An 8984-nucleotide genomic window follows, 5' to 3' on the forward strand; every position below is an offset into this window, starting at 1 on the left:
AGCAGCCGCAGTGAGCGGCCGTCCAGAAGCCGGCGACTGATCTGCCTCGCCTGGGAAGAGCGCAATGATGGTGCCAACTTGGGCCAGTGAAGCAACACCCTCCACAACTAGACTGAAGAACAAAAGGACAGCAACTTGTCTGTTTCCATTCCTCCAATTCCCCAACAACAACAACAAAAAAAGAAGAAATGGATTTGACTTTTCCCAGGGGCCACGGAGCCTCAAGGGTAAAGCATGGGGCCAAGGGAAGAGTCTGTTCAGTGTTGCCCGCCCTTTTCTCTGGGAAGAGCTCCTGAGTGCCTCTGGACAAGCACACCCACTCTGTCTTTGGGTCCTCCCAGTCCTCCAGCTTCGGAAGGGAGCCTATGGCACAGGCCCCGCCCATTGGCTTGTCTGACTCCAGTAGACCCAGGGATTGGTTGGGGAATGGCCATGTGACCTAACCCTGTCCAATGAGGGTGAGTCCTGGGATATTTGCTGCAACTACTGGGCAATAGGTACCCTGTGCTGCTGGAACCTCAGTTTGCAGCAGCAGGAGGCTAACTTCCCTCCCAAGGTTGGTGGGTGGGGGCTGAGACTGGCACCAACACAGAGAGAAGCAGGACAGGAAATGGGGAGAACAGGTTCCTGGTGACATTTCTGAGCACCTGGATTCAGCTTTTCTTGGACCACCCTCTGTATATTTTAATTTTGTGAGTTAGAATGTTCCCTTGTTTCCTTAAGCCTATTTGAGTTTCTTTCACCTGCAACAGAAAGCAGCTGAAGTAATATAAATCCCAGACAACCCTCATGAAAAGAGCCTGGTCGCCAACTTTACAAATCCCATTAGCCACTAATTTTTAAGCATAAAAATAATGTGAAACGTGCAACCATGATATAAAAGATGGCATTTTGAATTTTTTGGGAAGTGGGTAGTTATATTAGTGAGGCTTTCCCTTAGTTACCCAGAATTTCAACATCACCCCAAGCCCCAAAACATAAAATATCCCCTTGCCCTACTTTATTATTTTCTCCTTAGCACTTATGATCTAACATAGTAAATGTTTCACTTGTTAACTTTTTTTTATCATCTGTCTCTCCCCAGTAGAATGTCAGCTCCATGAGGACAGGGATTTTTCTATGTTTTGTTCATTGGTATGTCTTTATATAAGTGGGAACTGGTACATAGTAGTCATCTTACAAATTATCATTGTATTTGAATATAGAGTAAATTAATCTATTGTGGGAATTACATTCGATTACTACTAAGAGATGAAAAGCAAGCAATATGGGAGTTTATTTCCATTGCACGTAAAAGGAATCCGGAGGTCGACGGCCCAGGGCTGGTGTGTGATTGCACATTGTTCTCTGGGACCCAGGGATCTTCTATCCTCTGTCCTCAGTGCATAGCTTCCTTCCTCAAGGTCATTTTTTGGTCCAAGACAGTGGCTGGTGCTCCAGCCACATCATATGCCTTCCAAGAGGGAAAAAAAGAGAGACTCTCTAATGTGCATTCCTAAGAGAATAACGAACTTCTATTTACATCTCATTGGCCACCCCTGGCTGCAAAAGAGGTTGGGAAATGGAGTCTTTTAGATAAGCACCTTGCCATTCACAGCACAAATCAGTGTTTTTTTACTACAGAAAAAAGATGAAGATGGATGTTGGGCAGACAGCTAGCAACCTCTGTGTGTGTGTGTGTGTGTGTGTGTGTGTGTGAACAACTAGAAGCCATATAAACAAGTAAATGATAGTACACACATCCACAAGATAGAAAACTATCCAGCCATTAACAATCTAGTTTTTGGAAAACTCTTACTAATGTGAGAAAATGTCTATGATATAATGTCACATGCAAAAAAAAAAAAAAAAGGGAGGGGGGATATAAAACTACCCAAAGACTTCCATTTATATAACCACAGTTTCCAAATACACACACACACACACACACACACACACACACACACGACAAAGATGTTAAAGAAATACTCCACAATTTTCATAGCGTTTCTCTCTAACTAGAGCAATTACAGGTGGCTTTTATTTTCTTTTTTATACTTTATTTTTCAATAAACCTGTTGCTTAATGGTGACAATAGGCAGGTCGTTTAAATTTTAAATAAAAAGTGGTACAGTGAAAGGAATTATCATTCCTGACTAGCTCAGTGCCATTTCACCACATGGCAAAGCCCAGGGTCAAAAAGAAAAGCAAGGGAATAAAAACGGGAAAAGATGAAAGAAGGAAAGAAAAGCGGAGAGAAGAGAGGAGCGCGGGAATGGCTGGAAAGGAGCTGTCAGGAGGGGACAGGAAGAGGGGAAGGAGTGGGGAGGAGTGACAAGGAGGGAAATAGGAGAAGCCTGATGGTTTCCAAGAGGCTGCGCTTCTTGCTGGGCAGGACTTCAAAAAGAGCACTGGAGTCGTGTTTCTTCCACAAACTCCTAAGAGCCCTCACCCCCCTTCCCTAACCTTGACCACCATCCTCTCAAGGGCAAGCTCTAAGCGAGGCCCTTGGGTGTTTTTCTTTGATCAAGGAAACCACGCAGCAAACCCCACAGCTGGCACTGACTCATTCTCTCTCCCCTGCCTCGCAGCCTCTCTGGGCTCCTTTTTGGCAGCCCCTGACTTCTATGAACCCAGCTGTCTCAACTCAGAAACCTCCCCCCAAACCCCACTCCAGCCTTCAGCTTGCACTGGGGGCAGGGGGCCTGGAGGTAGAGTTCATCTCTAGCTAGTTATGCCCTCAGAGGAGACAGACATCAACACCGATCGGTAAATAATGTGGTTCACCAGCCCTTCCAGACATCCTGCCTGGAGCAGAGTTGGGCCCTGGAAGAGTTCATGGGAAACCCTGAGGATCAAATGCTTATTCAGCAACCACGAGCTGTATCTTGGATCTGAGTCTCCAAAAAAAAAAACAAAGATGTAATTTTCTTTTAAGATGCTCTCCTCCCCTCTCACCAGCCAGCACGCCATTTCCAAGTATAGGGGCCTCCAAAAACAATCCTGATGCAGAACTTGAAATTGAAATCATATTTTCTAAACTTGTGCAGTCGAGACACAGGTCAGATGCCCCGTGGAGTTCACAGCAACAGCAAAATGGTCCCTCCCAGGCTCCCCTCCCCTCCATCCCCTCTGAGAAGTTCCAACTGTAGAGAAACGTGGGAAGGTAGTCAGGCTTGGACTGTTTGGTTCGGTATCCATTAGAAACAGGGGTTATTGAGATAACCCTTGTGATAATAATGTGCCTGGGGAACTGAATCTTTTATTTTATTTAAGCTTAATAAACTTTAGTGTAGTGTTCAAACTGAACACTAAAATATTTTTCTTTCAGGCTGTACTGTTTTGTAGAACTGTTAAGTTAGTTTTCTATTCCTGCCATGATAAATGACCAGAAACGTTGCAATTTAAGACAACACCAGTTTTGCAGATTATAGTCCTGGAAATCAGGAGTCGGACATGGGTCTTCCTGGCTGAAATCAAGGTGTCGGCAGGGCCAATTCATTCTGGACTCTCCGGGGGAGGAATCGTTTCCCGGTCTTTTCCGGGGTTCAGAGGCATCCGCATTCTTGGCCCCATCTCCATGTGTCTTCACAGGCAGCAGTGTTGACTCTCTCTGACTGTTCTTCCACGGTCATAGCTTCCTCTGACCACAGCCGAAAAAGATTCTCCACTTTCAAGGACTGTGACGATTTCATTGGGCCCACCCTAATAATCCAGGAACATCTCCGCATTTCAAGGTCAGCGGGTTAGCAGCCCTCATTGCATCTGCAACCCTAATTCCCTTTTGCCACGTGAGGTGACATAGTCTCAGGTTCCAGGGATTAGGACGAGGGCATCTTTGGGGCACCATTATTCTGGTCACTATACTACAGTTCACATTTACCTTTTCATCCCGTTGTTGGCGTGTGTCAGGCAAGTGTACTCTTCCCAGTATTATTACACACAAGCCTCTCACCAACCTAGATGGTGTCAATGGATTGCTCTAGTAAGAATGATTATTTTTCTATGCACTAATGCAACATTGTAATGAATTTATTTTACTGTTTTATACAGATAGTACAAGTTGCTATGATACCTATGTAATTACATTGAAATTCTTACTTTAATTTTTTTTTACCCCACCCCCTCTTACTTTAATTTTAATGTAATTAAATTAGTTTTTGTAGTTTAAAAATGTATGGACAAATTTTTAGGTTGAAAATGGACAGATCCTACTGTGCAGAATCGAGTAGATATGCAGAAACATAAAAAAAGCCTGGAACACCACAAATTCCACAATGAATGGTGATTACAATTGGCAGGAAAAAACAAAAAGCTTTTTATACATTGGGTAAAAGATAATAAAATGAGCAATAGTAACAGACACTTCTATCTAATACATAATGAATTTGATAAGAAATTTCCTCTCAACCATCAAAGAAGAATCAACAAAGTAAGTCAACTAGCATCAGAATTAAATGTCCAAAAAAATTTTAATGATTTTAATCAGATCTGAGTTTGTAACTGGAGAGCTATAAAATGACTTGAATTCTTGAACAGAAAAAGAAAACTATTGTTAGAGATTTAAAAAAAATTGTCAGTTATAAAAATTTTGTTAGAATGTGAGGAAAACATTAAAAAAGATATTTCACAAAAAGTATAAGATCTTCAATTAAACCAGCAAACAAGTGGCTATAGAATTCAGAACCTTTCTAAAAATATCAAAGGCTGGAATTCCTAGCTAATGCAATAGACAAAAAAAGGGAACAAAGGTATACAGATTGGGAAGGAAGAAAAAATGTCTTTTTTTACAAAAAGCATAATTTTCTATGTAGAAAAATCTTTAAAAATCTCTAATGAAAAAGTAAAAGAAGAACTAAATAAGTGGAGAGATATTCCATGTTGATGGTTAGGAAAATTCAATATTGTCAAGAGATCAGTTCTTGCCAACTTGATCTATAGATTCAGTGCAATCCCATTCAAGATGCCAGGATCTATTTTATGGATATTGACAGACTGATTCTCAAGTTCATATGGAGAGGAAGCAAGAGACCCAGAATAGTCAATATAATATTGAAGGAGAAGAATCGAGTTGGAGGACTGATACTACTAACTTTAAGTCCTACTATAAAGCTACAGTAATCAAGGCAGTGGTATTGGCAAAAGAAGAGACAAATAGATTAGTGGAACAGAATACGGAGCCCAGAAATAGACTACATAAATATAGTCATCTGATCTTTGACAAAATAGACAAAGCAATATTAGAGAGCAAAAATAGGCTCTTGAACAAATGGTTATGGAGCAACTAGACATCCATATACAAACAAAACAAAACAAAGAAAGCAAAAAACATACAACAAAACAAACAAAAGAAACAGAATAAAACCTAGACACAGGCCTTATACCTGTCACAATAATTAACTCAGAATGGGTTATAGAGCAAACATAGAATGAAAAACTATAAATCTCCTAGAAGATAACATAGGAGAAAAAACCTAGATTACCTTGGGTATGGCAATGGCTTTTTAGATACAACACCAAAGGCACAATCCCTGAAAGAAAAAACTAATTAGCTGGTTGTCATCAAAATAAAAAACTTCTGCTCTGCAAAAGATCAACTGCAATGTGCACGTGAGTTGTCTGGGCTTCTTGTTCAAGAGCACGTCTGACCCAGCAGGGTCTGGGGTGGGGCTAAGATGCTGCGTTTCTAACAAGTTCCACGTGCTGCCCTGTGAGTGGCCCAGAGTAAGTGCTGGACAGTGTCAGTGAAAGGTTTCAGAGGAGTCCTTCTCTTGGGTGTGGGACAGTGGCCGAGGTGGCCTTGTTTAGAACTGTGTCTCTGTTTCCTGGCATATCGCATGCTATCGAGTCTGTCCTTCAGCAAATGTTCGGAGAAGGAAGGAGGACAGGTTGCTTCTCCCTGTTTTCATCCAGGGGCCCGCGGCCACGTGCCTCCTTCCTCAGGAGCCCGTGTCTGTCTTACAGGGCGGGAGCTCAGGAGGCAGCTGGGGCTTAGGAGGAGCGCTGGGGTCTTGCTCCCAGGGCATAGGGCCCATTATGAGGCCTGAGTCCTTCGGAGCCTTAGGCATGCTCCTTTACCTCCATCTCTCAGCCTGGGTGCACGACTGGAAGAGTCTGTTCAGAAACCTTCCTCCCACTCTATTTCCACTTGCAGACACCTGGCGAGGGGAGTCCCTGGGGAGTCTGGCTTGCAGGAGGCTGGCTCTCCAGGCTTTTGTGATGAAGTCACAGGCCCTTGATGTATTATTCAGGCAGGGGATGGGACTAAGCGATGCCAGACGCCCATCCATCCCCCGCCGGTCACCCTGCCTGGGCCTCTGCCGTTTCGGAAGCAAGTGCTAAGATCTGAAGACACATCGTCTGCCTTTGTCTTGTCACAGCATAAATACCTGGTACCAGCCACCGGGAAAGGTGTTGGTTCTATTTGGCTGATTCTGTTATTTCCAGGTTTTCTGCTGGTTGGAGTCACACCCCTTATGCCTTTAGCCTTGGCAGAAGAAGCAACCATTGCACTGAATGTCTGCCCCTCAGACCCCCTCCTCCCCCCTCTACCCCAAGAGGAGGCTGACCTGTGGGGACCACGTTGATGGGTCCTCTTGAGCTCTGGCTTTCACTGGAGTTGTCTGTTGGTTAGACATAGTGTTCAGGTTGTTGTACTCAGCACAGGTAATAAGGAGGAGTATGTCCATGGAAGTTATTATTACTTAAAATCTCTGTTCTCCTTCCTTTACTGAGGTGTGGGAGGGGGAGGTTACAAAACGCAGGCACTTTGTAAGTGGGAGCACTCCATGGGGGTAGTGACTTCTTACCAGGTCAAATTTTGATCACCCATCAAAAACGATTGGAGCTTGGATGGGATGCGTTGCCACACCCACCATACTCGCCTAACCTTGCGCCGTCAGACTGCCACTTGTTTCGCTCTCTTCAAAACTCCTTGCATGGTATAATGTTCAATTCAGATGAGGCTGGAAATCAGCACTTTGTTCAGCTTTTCGCAAATAAAGACAGGTCCTTCTATGAACGAGGAATTATGAAGCTCACTGAAAGATGGCGAAGGTTATCGAACAAAACAGGCAATATATCATTGATTGATCTTTGTTCTTTATATAAATAAATGACCTTTGAAAAACATAGACAAAATACATCATGACTTTTCTGACAACCCAATAGACAGGACACTGAGGCAGAGTTGCCACTTGCCCAAAGTCAGCACGGTTAATGTCCATGGCCACCATCTGCTCACCTGAGCCCAGAAGAATCCACCAGCCTCATTCCTGATGGCCCTTCCGGCTTGATCTTGTTTCTGGACCCACAGGGCGTCATGAAACAGGAGAGGTCTGATGCATTGTGGGTACGAGCATCTTAGTGGGCGACACCTGGGTTCAGATCCAAGTTCCGGTATTTGCATGCGTGTGATTTGCATGCAACTGTGCCTTTCTGGGCCTCAGCTTTCCAACTGAGAAAATGGGGGCAATTATCACCTTGTTGGGCTGTTGTTAGCAGTAAATGAGATTAATAATAACTGTGCCTGGCACACTGCCGACATGAAGCTGCTTTTATTTCTGTGGCTCATCACCTGTTGCTGAGTGCTTCTGAGTTCAAGGAAATGACAGAGCATGGCCTAGAACTGAAGCATCCACACCCCTTAGACAGAGGTTTTCAAAGTGTGCTGCACTTGCATTAATGGGAGCGATGTGGCAGTCTTGTGAAGCACACAGATTCCGGGGCCCTGGCTAAAGCCCCCTGCATCTGAATAGTGGAGGCAAAGCCCAGGACTCTGCATTCTCAGGAGGCTCCCCGGGCTGGTGATTCTTGTGCCCAGCAAGTCAGTGAGGACAGAAAGGGTGCTGGGACAGAGGGCTAAGCCTGGTGCCGCGGGCTGAATACTTGTGTCCCTCTAAATTTGCCTGTTGAACTTTCTCCCCCAGAGCACTGGGGAGCCCCTGAGATTTTGAGCTCGGCAGGGCGCGATCAGGCCTGAGTTTTAGTTAGCCAGCTCCCACTGCAGGGTGGTGGACGGTCTGGAAGAAGCAGGAAGGAGGCGGGAGATTAGGGGCTGTGCCGAGTGTCGAGATGTCCAGTCGGTGGGCTCGTGCTGGCTGTGATTCCCGCCCAGGGTTGTCACCTGACACAGACAGAACTGCCCCTTCTGTGCAGGACTCTGGGGTGGACTAACCGATCACGTGCATGCCCGCCTGGCACACTGTGTGCGTCATAAATGGCAGCTATTATTTGGTGGCTGCTCTAGACCCGTCCTGTGCTCAGCATCCGGGTGACCTCCTGCATGGGACATGAAGGGCCTCGGGGGCTGGAAACGCCCTGCCCACGCCAGTGTCAGAACCTGCCAGTCATTCTGCTGCCAGATAATCGCCTCCGAACCCCCCAGGGCTCAGCGTTGGGGGCAGCAGCCCTCTGATGTCCCCAACAGTGTCCTTTCTTTGCAGAGTGACCCCCTGCCCAGCCAGCAGGTCTATGAGAGGGGCAGGGCCTCTGCACTCCCCCGGAACCGAGCCCAGGCTGTTCTCAGAAATACGTCCTTAATAGCTACTTGTAACACTGGGCTGATGGACGGGCCATGAACTTCCTGCAGCCCAAGTGCAGAGCTAATGAGACAAAGTGGGATTTTAGAGACGGACCATGTGGGCGTTTGGGCCTCCGTCCTCTTCCCAGGCCCTCCCTGGCATCCGTCCCCTTTGTTTAGGGTTCAAGGCCAAAAGCTGCCAAGTTTCTGACTGAAGCTCTTGTTGTGGCAGCTGGTCAACATCTTAATAGCTCAACAAGCTGAAAATAAAAGTGGGGGGTGCAGCGGAGGACAGAGATGAGCACAAAGGGCTGTTCACTGGGCCGCAGGGCAGAGGGCAGGCAGGCTCGCAGGCACGCTGGAAAGAGCCTGTCTTTTCAAAAATACAGAGAACGCTGGGCTGCCTGAACCCTCAGGGGTGGGCTTGGGTTGGGAGGAAGCCTTCAGACCCTCCTGAGGGAACGGGAAATTCCCCACTTCAGAA

This window comes from Hipposideros armiger, unplaced genomic scaffold (genome assembly GCF_001890085.2).
Source record: "Hipposideros armiger isolate ML-2016 unplaced genomic scaffold, ASM189008v1 scaffold_32, whole genome shotgun sequence".
Classification (NCBI taxonomy): Eukaryota; Metazoa; Chordata; class Mammalia; order Chiroptera; family Hipposideridae; genus Hipposideros; species Hipposideros armiger.